Source organism: Panthera onca, chromosome B1 (assembly GCF_046562875.1).
Source record: "Panthera onca isolate mPanOnc1 chromosome B1, mPanOnc1 haplotype 2, whole genome shotgun sequence".
In the NCBI taxonomy this organism is placed as follows: domain Eukaryota; kingdom Metazoa; phylum Chordata; class Mammalia; order Carnivora; family Felidae; genus Panthera; species Panthera onca.
In genome coordinates this window covers 148,115,268-148,135,934 of record NC_138342.1, presented here as the reverse complement: position 1 = coordinate 148,135,934, position 20,667 = coordinate 148,115,268, and the positions used below count along the sequence as shown (strand labels likewise).

General features: G+C 34.4%; 1 pseudogene; it reads right to left on the bottom strand.

Annotated features, from left to right (window-relative positions):
- Positions 1–2,626: 2,626 nt before the first annotated feature.
- LOC132692956 (glutamate receptor ionotropic, NMDA 2B pseudogene) lies at positions 2,627–3,375 on the bottom strand (annotated as a pseudogene).
- Positions 3,376–20,667: the final 17,292 nt, after the last annotated feature.

The following is a 20,667-nucleotide window of genomic DNA, read 5'->3' as shown; positions in this document are numbered from 1 at the left end:
CCCCCGTTATACATTTACAGTATGATCTACGAAAAATCAATCTAGGTAAAGATTTTATCTCCCCTCTGCCCCCCAAAGAGAGGAATTACACCAAAGGCAATAACATAAACTTGGATTCATAATGATAGATTTTAGACTCGTGTATTATGTAATGGTTTTCATTCATTCAACACATACTTTTTGAAGTGCTGTACACAACACACTCTTCCAGGTTGCTCGGAGGACACGGCAATATAAAGACAGCCTCTGCTCTTTAGAAGCATGCATACACACAACTTTGGCACAGGCTGTGCTATAACAGAGGTAGGGACAGATGCTACCAAGGACAGGGAATGTGAAAGATTATATCTCAAAGATCAGGGAAGAAGACCGTGACACAGTAACATTTTCATTGTGTTTCAAAGGGTGGTTAGGACTTGTGTAATTGGACAATCCATTCCAGAAAAAAACACACATCATGGCATGCTGTACAGGAAGCAAGACTTACAGGGGAACATCTTAGAACAGAGAGAGCCCAATGTAGCTTGATTCTGAGATAGGAAACAGCAAGGGAGAGAAGACAGGTCTAAGAAGGCAGATGAGAGCCTTGAATGCAAGAATAAAGTTTGGACCCAATGCATAAACCACAGAAGTTTTGAGCAATATTTGGGCAGAAATAGAATGTAATCAAAATTGTCCCTTAGAAAGCTCATTCTCACAGCCATGTCCAGGGCTGATCTGAATGGATAAAGGAGTCCACCAAGAACAGGGAAGCCCATTAAAAAATATAAATATTGTGTGGTTCCTGGATCATATAAGGAGGAATAAATTCAATAGCTACAGTAAAGGTAGCTTTAAGAAGGGAAGGTATCAAAATCCCAAAGAGGGTGTCTAGTTTTAGAAAGGGGTAGGGGTGGGGGTGGGGGTCACAGGCCTCAGATTCAAGCCTCAAAAGGAGAAGTCAGAATGAATGTTAGTAAGGGGTATCTCTTTAAGGAAGAAGAGTTGTGAGATGCCCCATACTAGAGGCAGTAATCATGAGTTAAAACTTACCCCCGCTGGACATCTCTGATTCATGTGTGAAGCTTCAGTTATTAATAACTCCTTTTCTGGAGGTATACAGAAGTGCCTGTTATACATGCGGTCCCAGAACACTTCTGAAATGATTATGTCTCTATAGCAGCAGTGAAAAGCAGCTTGATTGGGGTGAAGAAGCAGGAGTGCAGAAGAAAACTATTTTGAACAAATGATAACTCAGTAGAGGGAAGGCAACTTTAATCAAGAACACAAGGAATAATCTAAGTCTGATGGCTGTGCCCTGATATAAGGAACTACATGATGGACTGAGGTCTTTCAATTTTAAGAATAAGGCCCTGGGTTTCCACTATCTGAGCCACATGTGCTGTGTCACAGGTAAGCATTCACAAAACTACCTGTCCAGGGTTCTATGACAAGATTGTGAATTTCAAGAAATTTATCTCTGGTCTCTTTTCCTGGTTCTTCTTTCTAGAAATATGCAGTTTGGTTCCATTCCAGTCAGAGCCATGCTGACATCTAGAAGCTTGTTCTCAGCCACCTGGCTCAGAGAGTCTATAGAAATTGCCATAAATCAGTGTTTCCCAACATGTTTTACAGAATATGAATTTCACGAACAAAGGGGTCTCATAATAAAATAAATTTGGGAACTACTAGATTGAATCAAATTAAAGATGATCCTTTGCTATAGATACGACCTATCTAAACTTTCGAATGTTAATATGTTCTGGGAATCTCTCAGAATGAGAAATAGGAGGTAGCACCCCCCAACCTTATTTACCTACAGAACCATTTTCAGCAGTGTCTCAAGGAACAAATGACCTGAAGAACATACAAGAGAAACACGAGTGCTAACAGCTCGTTATTACAAGAGCTGACATTATTCTCAGGAACATCTGTATTTAAGTGGGACTCAGGGATAACAATAAAAGTAAATACCTATTAAGTGTTTACTAAGTGCCAGGCACCTTCTCAAGTCCTTTACAAATATTAATATATTTAATCCTCGTAACAACCCTGTGATTGTGGTACTATTATTTTTTTCCCATTTTATAGATGAGAAAATTTGAGGCATAGAGTAGTTAAGAAATTTGTCCAAGGTCCTAAGTAGACAAGTTTGTGAGCAGAGGAGCTAAGAATTGAATGTAGGTAGTCAGGTACCCACAGAAATTAGTTTCTAATGATAGAGTCAGACACTGTGAGCAGCCAGCAGTCGGACAGATCCTGAGAAGAGCCTTGCATGGCAAGCTTCTAATCATGGTACATTCAAACCTGTGTGCTTGCAAATTAGGTTTCATAGATCTCCCCAGTATACTGTGTTGGAAACAACCTCTGAATTGTACCACTGATTTGATTTCTTCACCAAGTTATGTTATATTACACATGTATACTCTTCCCTTAGAACAAAGTCATGATTCAGACAGCACCATAACCAATAAAAATGGTAATGCATAAAGAAGATAATCTGGTGGTTAAACCAAAGTAACAAGCAGATGAAGGTGCAAATTTGAAAAATGGCTTCTGTGTTCTCAATGTATTAGCACTCTTACGTCTCAGCTCAGAGACCAAAACCAAGGTTTTGTTTTGATTTCCTTTAACATGTTGCAAAATTTTATATCCCTAATCCATCTATTTTGCTTGAGAACTGCCAAATGCCCTCCCACTTCCTCTCCTTGTTCAGAAGGATCATCACCAGTTTTAGGAGCATCTGGTAGCCAACTTCACTGAAGAACAGATTTCTTCCCTGAAAAGTGACATTGATCACATACCTATTTAGCATGTTGGACTAGTAGGTTCTCTTCTCATACATTTTGTAACAACTGTTTTCGGGCTCAGGGATGAAGCTGTGTTCAGACAGCATGTTGGAAGCAGCAGTGGTGAGAATGGTAATAATCATCCATCCCTCACTCTGGCAGGGAGGCCATAGTCCCATTCATCATAGGACACAGAGATGAGCCCAGTGGGTAACTCCAAGGACACTGTGTCTGTATCCCTGGTCACCAGACTAGGCACAATCCATGTGTAGCCATAGCCAGTCAGCACTGTTGGGTTAGCTACTTCAAAGATGTAGGTGGTTTCTTCCTTAGTTCAATAAAGAAGACTGATGGGACTTTGAAGTTTCCTGAGCTGGCTCTAGATCTTAGAATTTTTATCATCCAGGGACATGTCCAGCAGGAGGACTTTCTCTAACTCTCAACCTATGAAGCTGTTTTTGATGGTGCTACAAGTCTTGTTTACAAAACCCTGGTAGCCAGAGAAGTAGGTGGTGACGATAGAAAAGATGTATCAGTCATACTCTTCCATGATGTTGAGCATTACAGAAGCATGCTGTTCAACTGATGGGGCAAACTGGAAGAACATGAAGCATTCAGCTGAGAAGAGTGGGCAGATGCGCAGAGAGATGATCCACAACACTGCACAGCATCCTCCATCAATAATTACGCTGACTTTAAATAGTCTCAGCACAATGATGAAAATATAGACATCAGCAGAATAGAGTAAAAACCTTGATTTACTTATATGATGGCTACAGGAGCTTGACTTCAGGTCATTAAAGTTAAAAGTCTAGGGGCACCCTAGCTGGCTCAGTTGGTTAAGCCTCCAACTTCAGCTCAGGTCATGATCTCATAGTTCGTGAGTTTGAGCCCCACATCGGGTACTGTGCTAACAGCTTGGAGCCTGGAGCCTGCTTTGGATTCTGTGTCTCTCTCTTTCTCTGCCCCTCCCCTGCTTGCACCCTGTCCCCCCCACCAAAAAAAATAAGTGAACATTAAAAAAAATTTAAGGTAAAAGGATAAAGTATTAAAAATATATGCAATGAAAATACTAATAAAAAAGTAGGAGTGGCTATATTGATATTAGATAATGTATACTTCAAAGGAAATTACCGACAATAAAGGACATGAGATATTAATAAAAGATTCAGCTCACCAGAAAGATATAACAATCTTTAACATTATGCACCAAACTATAGTAATTTAAGCAAAAACATGAAGTAAAACTGAGACTAGGAAGAAAAAGCAGATATATTCATAGTTATAGTTAGGGTCTTCCACTCCCTTTATTTATTAATAATAAAACCACTAGACAAAAATTCAACAAAGATATAGAAAAGCTGAAAAATATCATCAGCCCCTGTATTATAAGTGACATTCATAAAACACTCCATTGAACATCAGGATAATATGCATTCTTTTCAAGACTGCATGGGACATATACCAAGATAGACTATATAATGAGACATAATATTAATTAGTCAACTAATTATAAATAACTGACACCACACCAATATGTTTCTGAAAATAAATGACAGAAACATAATGGGAAAATCTTCAAACTCTTAGATATTAAACAACACACTTATAAATATTCATAGGTCAAAAGGAAGTCTCAAGGATAATAAAATATGTATATATTGAACTAAATATTAATGAAAACACAAAATATCAATATCTGGGGGACTAAGTGAAAGCAAGAATTAGAGGGAAATTTATAACACTACATGCTTATATTAGAAAAGAAGCAAGGTCTCAACTCAATAATCTAAGCTTCCACTTTAATAAACTAGAAAAAGAACAAAATAAATCAAAAGTAAGCAGAGGAAAGGATATTATCTTATTTTAGAACAGAAATCAATGAAACTAAAAACAAAATCAATGGAGAAAGTCAATCAAACTGAAAGCTGGTTCTTTGAAGTGATCAATAAAATTGATACTGATAAAAGAGAAAAAGCAAATTCCCAATACCAAGGATGAAAGAGGAGTATCTCTATAGACCATGCAGACATTGAAAGGGTAATAAGGGAATGCTATACACAGCTACACACAAAAACTAGACAACATTGCAAGCAATTTTTTGAAACCATAAACTAATACAACTTATCCAACATAAATCTGAAGAGTCTTAAATTCATTAAAGTATTTGGATTAGTAACTAAATCCTTCCATAAAGGAAATCTCTAGTATCAGATGGTTTTACTGGTGAATTCTAACAAATATTTACAGAAAACTTATCACCAATTCTACAAATTTTTTCCATAAAATAGAAAAATAGGCTACATTTCACAATGCATTTTACGACACCAGCATTATCCTGATACAAAAACCAGATAGATACAGTACAAATGACAACAACAGAACTACTCACCTATGTCCTTTATGATTAAATCACAGCTTTAAAAATCTTCAGCAAATATTATAAAACCAATTACAACATTATATAAAAAAGAAAAATAATTGGGAACCAATTGGACTTTGTTCCAGAATGCAAAGCTTGATCAGTATCCACAACTAATCAGAATAATCCACTTTATCAATAGAATAGGAAGAAAAGTCAATGATCGCATAGCAATTAATAAAGAAAAAGCATTTGGCAAAATTTGATGCTTGTTCATGATAAAAACTCTGAAAATACAAAATCATCAAATCAATTCAGTAAAGGAAGAACAGTATTTTCAAGAAAATATGTTAGAGCAACTAAAGTTAAAAGGACAAACGAAACCAAAACCAATCAAACAAACAAAAAAATCTTGAATGACATCTTAAGCCTCATATAGGAATTACATAAAAAAGAATATAGATCTAAATGTAAAATGTAAAACTATACATTTTTTAAAAAATAGAAAATCTTTGTGTTTTATGTTTTTTTGGATAAGCATTAGTACATAAAGAACAAATTTTTCCCTCTTCCTCAATATTTTCAAAGCACTTGTTTCCTTTCTGAAGTTTTACTACTATTATAATCTACAATAGTATGTTCACTGCTCTTATATAAAAATAACAGGTGGGTGTTGTTTCCAGGGAAATCCTGTATTGGTTATCGCAACATTTCTGTCTTAGTCTGTTCTGTGTATTATGGCTAGGACTAGTGTGCTGTATGTATGTATATGTATGTACTCTGTGTGTGTGTGTGTGTGTGTGTGTGTGTGTGCGCGCGCGCATGCAAGTGCGTATGTTTTGTGGTGATACCAAACATAAGGAATGGATACCAGAAGACTGAGGGTAAATAACCAAAAGAAGAGATTTGTGTGTTTTCTTCTCACTTTCGCAATTATTCGTTTCTGGAAAAAAACATGATTGCTGTTTTTTTTTATTAGTCTAAAAATTGTGTTTTACTTTTTCTTAGGTCCCAAACTTCCTTATGGAAAAGAAACAATCTCTTCCAATCTTGAAAATCTCTGTACTGTAACATTTTACAAAGACTAGACAATTTCACCACAAGGACATTGCCCTTTTTAAGTCAGGTAACTCACCATCCTGAGAAGCTCAGTAACTGTGGAAATAAATTTATGGCACAACAAATGTCCCTTACATTCCCAGTTGTAGAAATTCAAATTGAAACTCAAACTGTAAGGAATTTTTGACAATACCACCAAATAACATTGTGATGATATGTTTGTTGAAGACATAATTTTATTTTCTATTATACTGAAAAAAGGTTAATATTTGTCCCTCAGAGGACTAATACATTAACTAGCCCCATGGTTTTTATATTGCTTCTTCTATACTCTTTAAAAGGGAATAAAAAGAAATCAATTGATTGATAGATATACCAAATAAAAATATAAATATATAACAAACCATATATAGCATAGTGTAAACATGTATAATTTGTTATATATATTATATATATATGGAGAGAAAGAGAGAGGACTTTTATTGCTGCTCTTAAGCTTTTAGCTGAATGTAGCTTTATAAGCACAATAGCAGAGAGGGAACTACTCTGAATGATTCTTAGATAGTTATTATACAGAATGACCCCCATGTCGGGTCAGTGCAAATAAGGAAAAGCTTGGCTAGTCTTAACCTAGAAAGCTATAAAATATGTCAGATGGATGCCTCTCAAGTGTGCGATAAAAATGCATCTTCACTGCCGCTAGCAATATTGTCCCTGACCTCAGAGTATTATTGAAGAGAGACCCATTGAATGCTTTAATTTCCACATAAACTGCTGATCATGATGGTTCAGACATGCCAGATGGCAGTAGGAGTGATAAATGATATTGATGCCTCAGGAGAAATGAGCTAGTAAAATTATATTATATTCAGCTGGGATTTTAAAACATGCAATATAATTAAAATTGTTATTCCATAGCAAAATGTTACACCTCTTTATTTAATAGAGTGCTAGATAAGGAGACTAATGTGTGCATTTGTCTTGTAGAAGATGTTCTTTTCTAGTTTTAGATAGAAAGTTTCCAATGGAAAACTTCAGTGCAAAGGAAAGATCCCCTCTGTAAACTCTCAAATATGTTTGTCACAGAGCCTGGAGTTCGGAGCAAGGAGGGAAATTTGGGTGCATTCTGTCGCCTCAAATATAATAGAAGGAGGGACTATAACAAAATCATTTAATAGGCCAAGAATCATTCTTTGAGAAATGCTGAGATGATTTTTTTTCCTGAATTAGTATTGTGAGACTGTGATGTTCACATTAATTAAGGATCCGGTTGCTGTGCTAAAAGATTCTATCTAACAAGCAGATACTCATTTCTAAGTGAATGAAATAATGTACTTCGTACGTTTACTTTTGCTTTAATAGAGGCATCTATTTGAAAGCTTGTGGTAGCTGGAGTTGCCATTTTATTTTAGTTTCCCATTCAAGGGATGACTACAGAATTGCTTTCTTTAGTTCTTTCCCTAATTTCCCTCCCAACCTACTCTCCTACCCCCATCACAAATAAAAGTGAATGTAGGGGCACCTGGGTGGCTCAGTTGGTTAAGTGTCTGAGTCTTGGTTATGACTCAGGTCATAATCTCCTGGTTCATGGGTTCGAGCCCCACGTGGGGGTCTGTGCTGACAGTGTGGAGTCCTGCTTGGAATTCTCTCTCTTCCTCTCTCTCTGCCCTTCCCCTGTTCTCTCTTTCTCTTTCTCTCTCTCTCTCTCTCTCTCTCTCTCTCAAAAATAAATAAACTTAAAAAAAAGAATGTATCTGAAAATAAATAAAAGTGATTATATATTATGCAAATGTATATGCTACAGTTTTGTTTCCTATTAGGATTACATGAATAAAGTCTAGCAAATCAATAGCTGGCAGTTCGGAAAGCAGTTGTTTTTTTTTTTTTTTTTTTACATTCGTAAAAAGTGTCAACCAAATACTGTCTACATAATTTTCATGGCCCAGTGCAAAAGGAAAATGCATGTCTCTTGTTCAAAAAGTATAAAAAAATATGCCATTAAAAAATGTACTTAAAAAATACAAGTTTTTCCTGCCTTCTTCTTTCCGGTCTGTTTCTGACATTGTGTGTGTGTGTGTGTGTGTGTGTGTGTGTGTGTGTGTGTGTGTGTGTGTGTGTTTGTGTGTGTGTGCACGCACGCGCAATGCTATTTAATACTATCTCCCTTGGACAAAGGAATACTTGCAAAGTGAGTGTAGGCCCACAGAGATATGATGGACAGGGAACCACTCGGAACAGGCATGTGGCTCACCAACTGCCAAGTTCCCCTTCCCACAAGCCTCCAGACCCAGACTGTCATGTCCAGAGGGCAGGGAGGTCACTGCAGGTTTTGCCTCATTTCCTCTGGTCTGTTGCCCAACTCACTGTGGCCAGATGAACCCAGAGATTGCAGCTTCCCACCTGGACTTAATGGCTTACAGGTGAGCAAGAGGGACTCTTCTGCTGAGTTGCCCACTGAATGCTGCATGGTGCTCATAGTCTCTACATGTGGACAACCAGTGCTGGGCACCTGCAATTCAAGCCCATCCCTCCCATTCATACACCTGTGCTTAGACCCACAATATAGACACAGGCAACAACAGTTGTGAGAAAAAATCTTGGGGAAGAATCCAAGGGAGGCGGATAGCTAGGAGAGGGGTAAGTACGCATCTGAAACCCTTCCAAGGAGTCAATGAGGAAGCTCAGGCTTGATGTTCTAAGTGTTGCTCCATTGGGCTTCATTCACAGGACAAAATAAAACAAAATCATCAAAGGTAGAATTATTAAAATTTCCAAGGTGAAGATCACTGAGCATGAAACCCAAAGCAGACAGCCCTTCTGGCTTCGGACTCTGTGTGACTGCTCCAGTCCGTTGTTCATGCAGCCATCTTGGTCAGTACTTCTTAAGATACTTAAAGAAATGTAATGGCTTATGTGAATTTACCAGATTGAAAACATTATACCATGAAATGTAATTGCATAACCCTCCAACTTTCAATTTAGTAACAAGAATGATTTCAGGCTTTAAGATGTAATTTTTTATATTTTCAGTGTATTCAACAAAATAAAAATTTCAGACTCTGGAAAAAATATATTCATTCACATAGCAGATGTTAATAGCCAAGACCCTACAACTCAGACCTTTTTTTTGGGGGGGGGTAGGAGGATGGCAATAATAATAATTAGCATTTAATCTCTAGTAAATATCAAATCTCATAATCAGACCTAACACTGTGGTTTGATTGTACTTAGGAATTTTGTAAGATTTCCTGAGTGTAGCCGTCCAAAAAATGAGCACATCATGAAGCAAAGACATCATTACTGAATTGTTTAAAGAATGACAAAGGCTTCAATTTATTCAGTCTTGAAGTTGTTCTGCTCTTTGTTCATCTGGCTGTGACTGAACCTTAATGCACATCCTAGGATGGGTAGGCGCTGTTGTAAATGAAAATTCCTCCTGACTACCTATCTTCACCTTCACTGCACCACTACCCAGATCAAATGAATCATGTGAATGAGAACAATGCAGTGTAATTGAAATGTGATCAAATTATATGAAATGCAAATCACCGACTCCAAACAAATGTTCCTTAATCCTAGGATGATCACTCCAAATTGTTGAGACAGCTAATTAGAGAATCTCTTAAACTGGAGACCAGTTTATTCTAGGATCTGAAAAACTTCAGCAAGAGTAAAGAACAGTATTTTAACTTTTAATGCATACGGTGTCATGTTCCTGGAGGTGTCTTTAGGTCATTATGCATTTCAGTAAGCAATTAAAAAGAAAAGAAAAGAAAAAACATACATTGAGGAACAGATAGAATTAACTTTAGTAATATACTGTTTCTTACATATTGAAATTCATTTAGTTTGTAGCAAACCATCACTTAATAAAATACTTCTTAAAATAAGGAGTAATGTGAAAACATTCTTTGCTTTGATAGGGAACTTTTAATTTAGAGCTAGACTTTTAGAGAACAAGCACATCTTTTACTGACCAACTGCCTTCACTGCCTTCTAGTTTGAAAAAAAAAAACCCTAGTAGATATTTTGGGAAAATTATGAGAATTTGGTATGATAACTCAATTTTTCTGCTTCAGGAAAGCATTATCCCATTAATGAAAGAAATACTTCTATGCTCAGAACTTATGAGACTTTTAAGAACTATGTTTCAGATACAATTACAAAATTTTTTCACATTTTAGCTTTATAATAGTTGCAAAGGGTAGCTATGGCCAATAAGTACAGATTTGATTCTCCATATAGAACATACTTAGAAGAAAGATATGATTACCCATATAGAACATATTTAAAATTTGTGAAAATATTAATCATTCTCAATTCTAGAATCAGATCTTTGAAGCCACAGTTATTCACAAATATTGTCACTAAAAATACACATATTTATAATTCAGATTTGAGGTATTTTATTAACTTTGAGGTTTTTCACTTGCAATTCTTACAGTTTTATTGTGGTTCTACAAAAAACATTTTATTCTTTGAATCAAGGTATTTAACCACATATGAAGAAATAAGTTACATTTGAATTCATTTCTTCTTTTAAAAATAAAGCGATTTATTCTGGCAATCACCATTACAAAAATATCCATTCTATATCTATTTGACAGTAATAATTCTATTATTAAACACACAGTTTTACAAAAATATACATGGCTGCATAAGGTATAGTAGGATTTTTTTTGAGCACTCTGGAATTGGTATGTTTATTACAATAGCATATATAAGACTCAATACAGGACACCCAAGTTTTAGCATTTATTTATTTTTTGTTTTTTAATAGATATTCAATTTTTTAACATTTATTTATTTTTGGAGAGACAGAGCATGAGTGGGGGAGAGGCAGAGAGAGAGAGAGGGAGACACAGAATCTGAAGCAGGTTCCAGTCTCTGAGCTGTTGGCACAGAGCCTGATGTGGGGCTTGAATCCACAAACCATGAGATCATGACCTGAGCCAAAGTTGGATGCTCAACCGACTGAGTTACCCAGGTGCCCCCAAGTTTTAGCATTTTAAATGAGAAACTATCTCTTGAGATGAATGTGAAATGGTTTTCCTTAAAATATATTGATGGAAATGTACTGAACAGAGATCAAGCAAATGATCTGTCCCTTAATATTAGCTTCCCCTTTACTATACCTTAATGATAAATTTACTGAAATAATATGAAGTTATTGAATATCACATCTGTGGGATATGCATTAACATTGCTGAAATGAATATTTAATTAAATAATACAAATGTGCAATATAATATTTTATGAATAAGTGGTTGTATTTCTATGTATTTGAGATCTCCAATTATTTCACAGATTATTTCTTTATTGTTTTCATTTTATAAACATTTAAGAATCATCAAAATGTTAAATATTTTTATATTCCATTACTTCCATGCCATCAACCTGGAAAGTATAGTTTGATTTCTATAAATGATAACATGTTAGGTTGAGTTGTATTTTGTAACAATAAGAAGCGACTGTATCTTCTGATATCCTTCTTTTCTGCCAAGTTATCATGATCTTTTTATACTCTTACTGTGGGGGGATGGTTCTCCATAGGACTCTCATGGCTTTGCACACCTCAGCAAAGGCATTAACAACTTTTATTATTATTACTATTGACTGTATTTTCAAGAATATTTGTATAATATATCTCTTGGAAGACAGAGATAGCTTTTCCTTATTTGTTTCAGAATAATAGATAGTAAATATAATGTTTCTTTTGGGAGAAATTTTGGGCAGGTTTGCTACCAGCCTCCTCATTAAGTTTAGAGGTTTGCTGAGCGCAAGGTCCTTAGCTGTGACACATTCTCTGTGCATAGCATTCACCTTGGCCCACCTGCATAGTTCCATGGGACCTGGGGAGCAAGAGCAACTAATATGAATATGAAGCTTATGCTGCTGGCTGTACCATTACTGAATAAGTCTTTTGTCTCTGACCCAGAATTCTCTTGTCTTCTACCTGTGAAACTGAGAAAGTCTAACTCGTTAGTTTTCAAGCAAGGTAAAATTCCAGACCCTTAACAATTCTTGAAACTTTTAAGATTCTACTTGTCTCCTAGAATAATTTTAGATTAAATTATAATAAACCATATGGAGATTGTGAAAAAGTGAGAATTAAAAATCTATAAATTTATTTTATTAAAAGAAAATAATGTGAGTTAATGATACATTATTAAAATTACAAAGATATCTTAAAAATACCTAATCCAGGCATTTCATTATATAGATAAAAAGATTCAAAATTGTATGTCATAAAGCCAATGAATTAAAAAGATCAGAATAAACAACCATGATGTCTGATCTGATGTTATTTAAAATTATATTGATAAAATAAAAGGTCTCTGTTGAAGATTAAAGATGGCCAAAATTATTTGCTATTCCTCTGATATAGACCAGTCTAATATTCTTTCCCTGAATAGAATGGCCTTTGTGACTTGCCTGACCAAGAGAATATGGTGAGTGTGAGTTTATGAACTTCCAAGGCTGGGTCAGAAGGAGTCTTGAATCCTTTCCCTGGGCTCCTTGAAATGTTTATTCAAAGAGCCCTGATCTGCCATCAAAGTTGTGTGGCTACCATATTACAGAGATCACAAGGAGATGCTAGAGACTACATGGAGAGAGAGGGGTTTTGGCTGAGCTCATGCTTCCAGCCAGCCCTGCCAAGGCACCAGATATGTGAATGAAGCTACCTGGACCCTTCAGATTAGTATAATAACCAGCTGAAGGCCATGAAGGGAACTTATTCACTATCATAGCACTCTAAATATCTACCACAGGAACTGAATCATATCAGCTGAGTCATACCAGTGTTCCTGTCCCCTAATATTGTGACACAATAAAATTTTGTTGTTTGAGATAATATTTTAGCATAGTTTGTTGCACAATAATAGATGTCTGGAGCAGCCCTTAAATTTCCTTAAAAATACTATGCTTACCAGTACACCACTTTTGTTTAAAATGTTAAACATATAAAACAATATTGCTTTCCTTCTTTCCATCACTCTTTCTCTCTTGGAAGCTTCCTGCTCTCTTTTTTAAAATAATCACATATTATATATCAGAATAATATGTAGAAATAATAACTTCCCTCGAGGCTAAACTCTGCCTTAAGTGAATTTTTATGATTATAAATTTCTGAATAATAGGGCTTATTATACAATTGCTAATAAATTCTTAAATTTATCAGGCCTCCTTGGAAGTATTTTTTAATTTATAAATAGACCTTTATTAATTAAAATTCAAAACGTGTGAAATTTGTTTTTTTATCTTACGTATGAGTAAGAATAAAACATTTTTTAATTGAGTCATTTTGATTTTTAAGCTAAATACATTACCTATGCATTAGTAGTCAAAGGTCAAATGCCTTGGCATTTGCTTTTTTTTTTTTTTTTTTTTTTTTTGGACATAGGCTAACATCCACTTGTGATCTTCATAAGACAATGGACAAAAGTGAGTTTACACAGTATATCTAATTTTTTTAATGTTTATTTACTTTTGATAGAGAGAGAGAGAGAGTGGGGGAAGTGCAGAGAGAGAGAGGGAGACACAGAACTCAAAGCAGGCTCCAGGCTCTGAGCAGTCAGTGCAGAGCCTGACACAGGGCTTGAACTCACAGACTCAGGGACCATGAGATCATGACCTGAGCTGAAGTCAGCCACTCAACTGAATGAGCCACCCAGGCACCCCCTACACAGCATATCTAGATGAGGTACTGTCTTCATGAAGGCAGTTTAAAGTAGGAAATAATTTTCTTTAATTCATCTTTTTTTAAGAGATCATATCTAATAAATGAAATACCCTTTTAAATGTGAATACGTGTAAAAAATTTAGCAAGAGAGCTCATTGACCTATATTTCCTTTAGATGCAGAGGTTCTTATAATGATAAAAGAATGCATTTTAGGTGAACTGAAGGATTAACAGATCTAATATATGGCTTTGTGACTTTCTTGTAGCTTCTGGAATACCAGGAGGATTTGCTCCTTGGTCAATTCTCTTGGAGATATGAATTCAAAAGAATTTGTAGGATTTTTCTTTTACCAGGTCCAATATAAATGCTAATATAGCTGAGGACTATTACTGAAACAAACACTACCTTCTTGTTGAGGTTTATAAAAAAATGAGTAACCAGTATTGATGATTTGCAACTACCCCCAAGAATGGTCGTAAGTCCTGTATACCCAAGTAAGCTATGTAACTAGTGAGTGATGTCTATCTGAGAGGTCATGGGTCTAGCTATTTATAAGGCCTGAGAGGATTTAGTGAAGGCTTCCCCGAACTGGCTCATGTCCACTCTGATTCTTCTCTCTTGGTTATGCATCCTAAGTGTAGAATTTCTACAAAATCAAAAGATGTACCTGTGAGTCATGAAATTTCTGCCGTGTAGATGCTGTGCATGCTGTTGTTTCCGGTAAACAGGTACCTAAACTTAGTGTTGAATCAGATCTTCTGTGTCTTGTGTGTTTCATTTTTAATCTACGAGTAAAATCATTGGTGCTATTTGGGGCGCTTTGGGTGGCTCAGTCGGTTAAGCGTCCATTTTGGCTCAGGTCATGATCCCCCGGTTTGTGGGTTTGAGCCCCTTGTTGGGCTCCGTGCTGACAGCTCGGAGCCTGGAGCCTGCTTTGGATTCTGTGTCTCCTTCTCTCTCTCCCCCTCCCCCACTTGTGCTCTCTTTCTATCAAAAATAAATAAATGTAAAAAAATTTTTTTAAATCATTGGGGCTATTTAAACAATATTAGACAAAAATGTTGTCTAATTATTGTATCGCATAGGTAATTTAAGATCATTCTGGTTCTAGAATCACAAAGGAAGATAACAGCAGTAGGAAAAAACAGAAATAAAAAAATTAAAGAGAAATTGGGTATCTAATGTCTAATGATGCAGTTTTTCTATTTACTTTATCGATATACCAGATTTTGCCCTTTGAATGTCAAATCAATCTTTAATTCCTGGGATAATCTACTTGGTCATAAAGTAGTATCTTTACATAGTGCTAAATGTGTTTTGCTAATTTTAGTTTAAGCTTCTGAATCTAGGTTTATGAATGTTATTGATCTGTACTTTCTTTTCTTGTAATGCTCTTATCAAGTTTTACAATCATAATTAAAATATGCTGAAAACTGTTTCCACTTACTAATGATAGGACATAATTAGTGTAAGCTTGGAATTAGTTCTTCCTTAAATATTTAGTAATAATCACTAGTGGAGTCCCACAATCCCAGAGTTTCTTTTGGGAAAATTTTAATTCATGAATAATTCCTTTAACAGACAGAGGAGTACTCATTTTATTCATTTTTCTTCTATCAGTCTCAATAAATTGTTTTTTCTAGGAATTGTTGCACTTTTTACATTTTAAAATTTAAATCCTTTCATTATATTTTAATATATGCTGAATTTCTGATGATATCACATTTTTTATTTTGATAATTTGAAGATGCTATTGTCTTGCTTTGATTGGTATTTCTAGGAGTTTATCAATTTTATTACTTTTTAAAAGAATTAACTTTTATCCATTTTGATTTTCTCTAATACAAAGTGATTCCAAATGCCATTAACTTTTGCTTTTTTTTCCTACTTTATTCTCTCCTATTTCCTTTAGGCTTAAGTATTTTTTCTCTCTTAAATTCTTGACTTGTATACTTAGATCTTTCATTTTGAATTTTTATTCTTTTTAAGTTACATATTTAACATACAAATTTCATTCCAAGATCAGCTTCAGCTGATGATGATCTTAATGATAAGATATTAATCTTTATTAAACTAGGATTCATTCCAAGCACAAGGCTTGAACTCAGGACACTGAGATCTAGGCCCAGAATTGAGACTAAGAATCAGACCCTTACTTGACTGAGTCACCCAAGCACCCTAATATGTTTAATTTTAATACACTAACAATATTTTCATTGTAATTTCTTCTCTAATCCATGTTATCTCGATATATGTTGATTTGATTTAGGACTCAGCATATGGTTAATTTTCATAAAACTAAGTACATTTAAGATTGCAAAGAATACGTATCCTGTTCTACACATGTCAATTAGGCCAGATGTACTTGGAGTTTAATTCAAGTATTTTCTTTTTCTCTCTCATTTTTTCTTATGATTCTGTAAGTTACTAAAAATGCATGTTAAGAAGTTCCCACTGTTAATGCAGTAATTTAATCAAGCATTGTTTAGATGAATACAGACTTAGGATTATTTTATTTTCCTGGTGGATTGATCATTTTATCATTATGCAACATCTTTCTTTATATCTAGCAAAGTTGCTCCCTTAAAGGTTAGCAGTAGTATAGATTCAATAATTTGGGGAAGTAATTTTAGCATTATATATTTTCTATACTTTAATTTGTTTTACCCATATTTTTGTTTCAGCTTTGTAGTTAACAAGGAGCATATATTTTGGCTGTTTTTTTTTTAAATAATTGTATCTGAAAGTCTTTGCATTTATGCTACTTATTCCATTTATAGTAAATTTAATTAAGAACTTATTTTTGGCTTAGATCTACCATAAAAATACTTCTCCTCGCTCCTTTTTCTCTCTTTTCCTTATTATTTTACTTTATTTCACTTTTTATTTATATTATTTAACTTAGAGTTATTTTTTATCCCATTTTTCATCTCAATACATTTGTAAAATATAAATTCTTTATTATTTTATACGTATCCTAGAAATTACAATAGGCATCCTTGACTTATTAAAATCTAATACATCTTTCTATTTTTTCCATGCTAAAGACAATGAAAGGATCTTGTATTTTAATCTGATTTATCCTCCATTGCCATTTTTCTATTGAAGTTATATATTTTAAAAAGGCAAGTAATATTATTATTATTATTATTATAATATGTAATCCACATTTTTTTCATTAATATCTTTTCCTTCAAACATCTCTGTGCTTCCATATGGAACAATTTTCCTTTTTCATGAAAAGCTTGCTTTAATGATTCTTTTAACATAATTTTGCTGATTTCAAATTTTCTCAATTTCTGTTTGAAATATTTGCACTTTCATATTTGGAGAATATGGCAGATTTTTATTTTAGTGCCTTGAAAATGTTATTCATTTTTTTTTCTTTTCTCTCTCTCTCTCCCTGCATACACACACACACACACACACACATACACACACACACACACACACCACACCACATACACATATATATATTTTTTCTGTTAAAAAGGATGCTGCTGTACTTTTGTTTGTCTTCTCCCAAGATCTGCTCATCATCTTTTGTTTCCTGCAGTTTTAGTATGATGTTCTAGATATGTTTGATTTAGTATTTATCTTGCTTTGGGTTCATACTGGTTCCCTTTTTGGTAGCTTGAGATCTTTTAGCAGCTTTGGTAGTCTATTGATGTTTATCACATAATTTATCACTCTGCTTCATCTTCTGTAATTTCTCCTCTTCGAGTCCTAGTTAAATATATTCAATAACTTTTCACTATCCTATATTTCTCTTAAGCACTTTATTTTCTCTTTTCTTGGTGCTTCTCTCTGAATGTTTTATATTATTTTCAAATTTGATAACCCTCCATCTGTAGTATTAAACACATAAACTCAGTTTTATATTGAAGCTATTTTAATTTACAGTTTGGAGATATATATATATATATATATATATATATATATATATACACACACACACACACACACACACACATATACACATACATATATATGTATACATACACATATACACACATATATACATACATATATTATTTAGGTATAATTGACATATAACAACATTATATCAGTTTCCAGTCTATAACATAATGATTTAATATTTGTGTATATTACAAGTGATCACCACAATAAGTTTGGTTAATCTGATTATTTTTTATAGATTTTTACTCTCTGCTGTAATTCTCCATTTTGCCTATTGTAGTTAAGGGAATGACTTCTTTAAGGCTGACATATAGACGTTTTTAGCCTACATTCCTTGGAATTGAGAATTCTAGGCTTTAAATTTATTTTATTTATTTTCTTCATTGAGTACTTTTTCCAGGGCAATCAGAGACAGATATCTTAATTTCCATTGTTGCTATAGTAATTAAGTGCCACAGGCAAGTATCTTTCTAATGTTTTGTCATCAGTGAGCATGCCATTTTATAACAGTATAGGTTATGATTTAAGTAACCATGATGCCACTCCATGCAATGAATTATGAGCATCTCATCTCTCCCCTGCAAGAAAACTTAGTGCCAGAATCTCAATTTGAGGGACTATTTCCTGGGGCTACTCTCATTTCCAATTAGTTAAGCTTAACAGGACACAAATGGCCCACATAAGGGTTTACTTGAAGAAAGTTTAATAAACGAAATGTTTTCAGAGGTGTGGACACTGTTAAGGAAACAAATAGTGACACAGGACATAGGTATCAAGCAGCTGTGAGGAACCATCATCACTACCAATAGGATCATTCATTGTCCAAATAGTCCGGGGTCACATACCAGCTCAGTGAGTCAGAAATTGAGGTGTAAACATGGGTGGTTCCCTGTAAACTTCAGGTGAACCTTAGCAAGCATGATCATACAGACATCTCTGTTGAAGTTATCCACCTTATCTTGATAAAGATAGAAAGACAATACTCACAGCCATTTAACTTTGTAGGTCTACCATGAGAAATCAAAATCCCAAAACGTGGAGTAATTGAGCTAGGTTATGTCATTACAGATGTGCACTAACACACACACACACACACACACACACACACACACACACACTCACACATTTACTGCATGCCTCTTTGGGCAAATCACTGCTTTAGGTGGGTACTAGTGTACGTATTTACTTTTGTCATTTTCATATTTTCTACAATGAATACATATTAACTTTGCTATTCAAAAATTTTTTCTCATTATCCAAAAAAAATTAAATGAGTGTTACTTTGATTATCATATGATAGGTCATTGAAAAGAGAGGCTCCAAGAATGAGAAGGTGTTTTAGATTAATCTCAAAGAGCATGCAAGATTTGAATATGAAAAGTAGAAAGAGCATGCAAGATTTGAATATGAAAAGTAGAAAGAAGGTCATCACATATAGACAGAAAACCTGAAGAAAATACATGCAAATAATAGAGCACACAGAAATAACTATATCTATAACTATAACTATAACTAACTATAACTATAACTATAACTATAACTATAACTATATATATATATATATATATATATATATATATATATATATATACATATGACAGGTTACTGCAATCAATCAAAAAACAAAGAACAAAGCACGGCTGTGATGTCATGTGGTTTGCTAAAGTTTTGTCTATTTTTAAACATTTGAATTAGCTCTTTACATTGAATTTACATCTTTTCATCATTGTGTCATATGAGGCTTGTGTGGTGTCTAGCATACCATAAATGTGCAGTCATTATTTATTTCATGAAGGGATTTGAGTAATGATCCCTTTGTCTATCTAGAGACCTGCAGTACCAAATGATCTGCTTATATCCTGTTACATCTCCATACTTGGCACCTCCCTGAGCCTCAGCTGTTTTTTTGATGTCCTATTGCCTGCCTGACTTAGTTATAGGAGTGTTCTTGCCAACTTCACTCACTGAGACAACAAAAGTTCCCTGCGGTGAACAGTTTAATCAATAATCTGGCTTTTATTTTTACCAATGTCAAGCATCCCTTAATTTTTAATATATGGGCATTGTCTTGGAAACAAAGACTAAAGATGTCATCTTTTCCCACTGAGTTATGTTTAAACTATGTAAGTTCCCTTAGATAGAGGTCTCCCAGAAAAAAATGAAACCAATTCTACATGAATCCACTGACAATGGACAAAACTAGATTGAATCTACTATTAGTGAAAGTGTGCAAATTAGTAGACTACTTGATAATACAAATGAAAGAAGGCAATTGTGGAGAATAGAATAAGCTAAAAATTAAACTGCACTGCCAATTTTTGTCATTTCTCATTATAGTTATCCAGTTTCTTATAAAAATGCCTGTTTTCAAAATTACAGTATGGTTGCTATGGTAATATGCACTTTATAAAGCCTGTACAAAGGCTGTCTTCATTTCCACTGTGCCCTGAAATAATAAAGGCCATTATTAAAGTGGAGTTGCAAGAGTCTGAAAAAAAGAGTCTGGTGAGAGGGAAACAACGAAGGCGTTAAGCATTAAAAGCAAAATTTCAAAGATCTCATTAAGTATTTGTGGTTGCCTTGGGGTCATTCAATGATATTTTGGACAACTTACAGAGTCTTCCTGAGAGATTAAGTGTCGATGACTGATGATGAATTGTTCATTGATATTTGACAGCACTGACAGTTTACCTGTGTGATTTGGGATTATTTTCTTTCACAAGAGATGAGTAAGTTAGAATCTCAGTTAAAATTTCAAACACAGCATATCCCTAAGGGCCTGAGTACTTTTCACATTCCACCCCCCATCTTTACCATTTTAGAGCTATACTTACTCTATAGCTATTTCTTTAAAATTAAAAAGAAATGATTT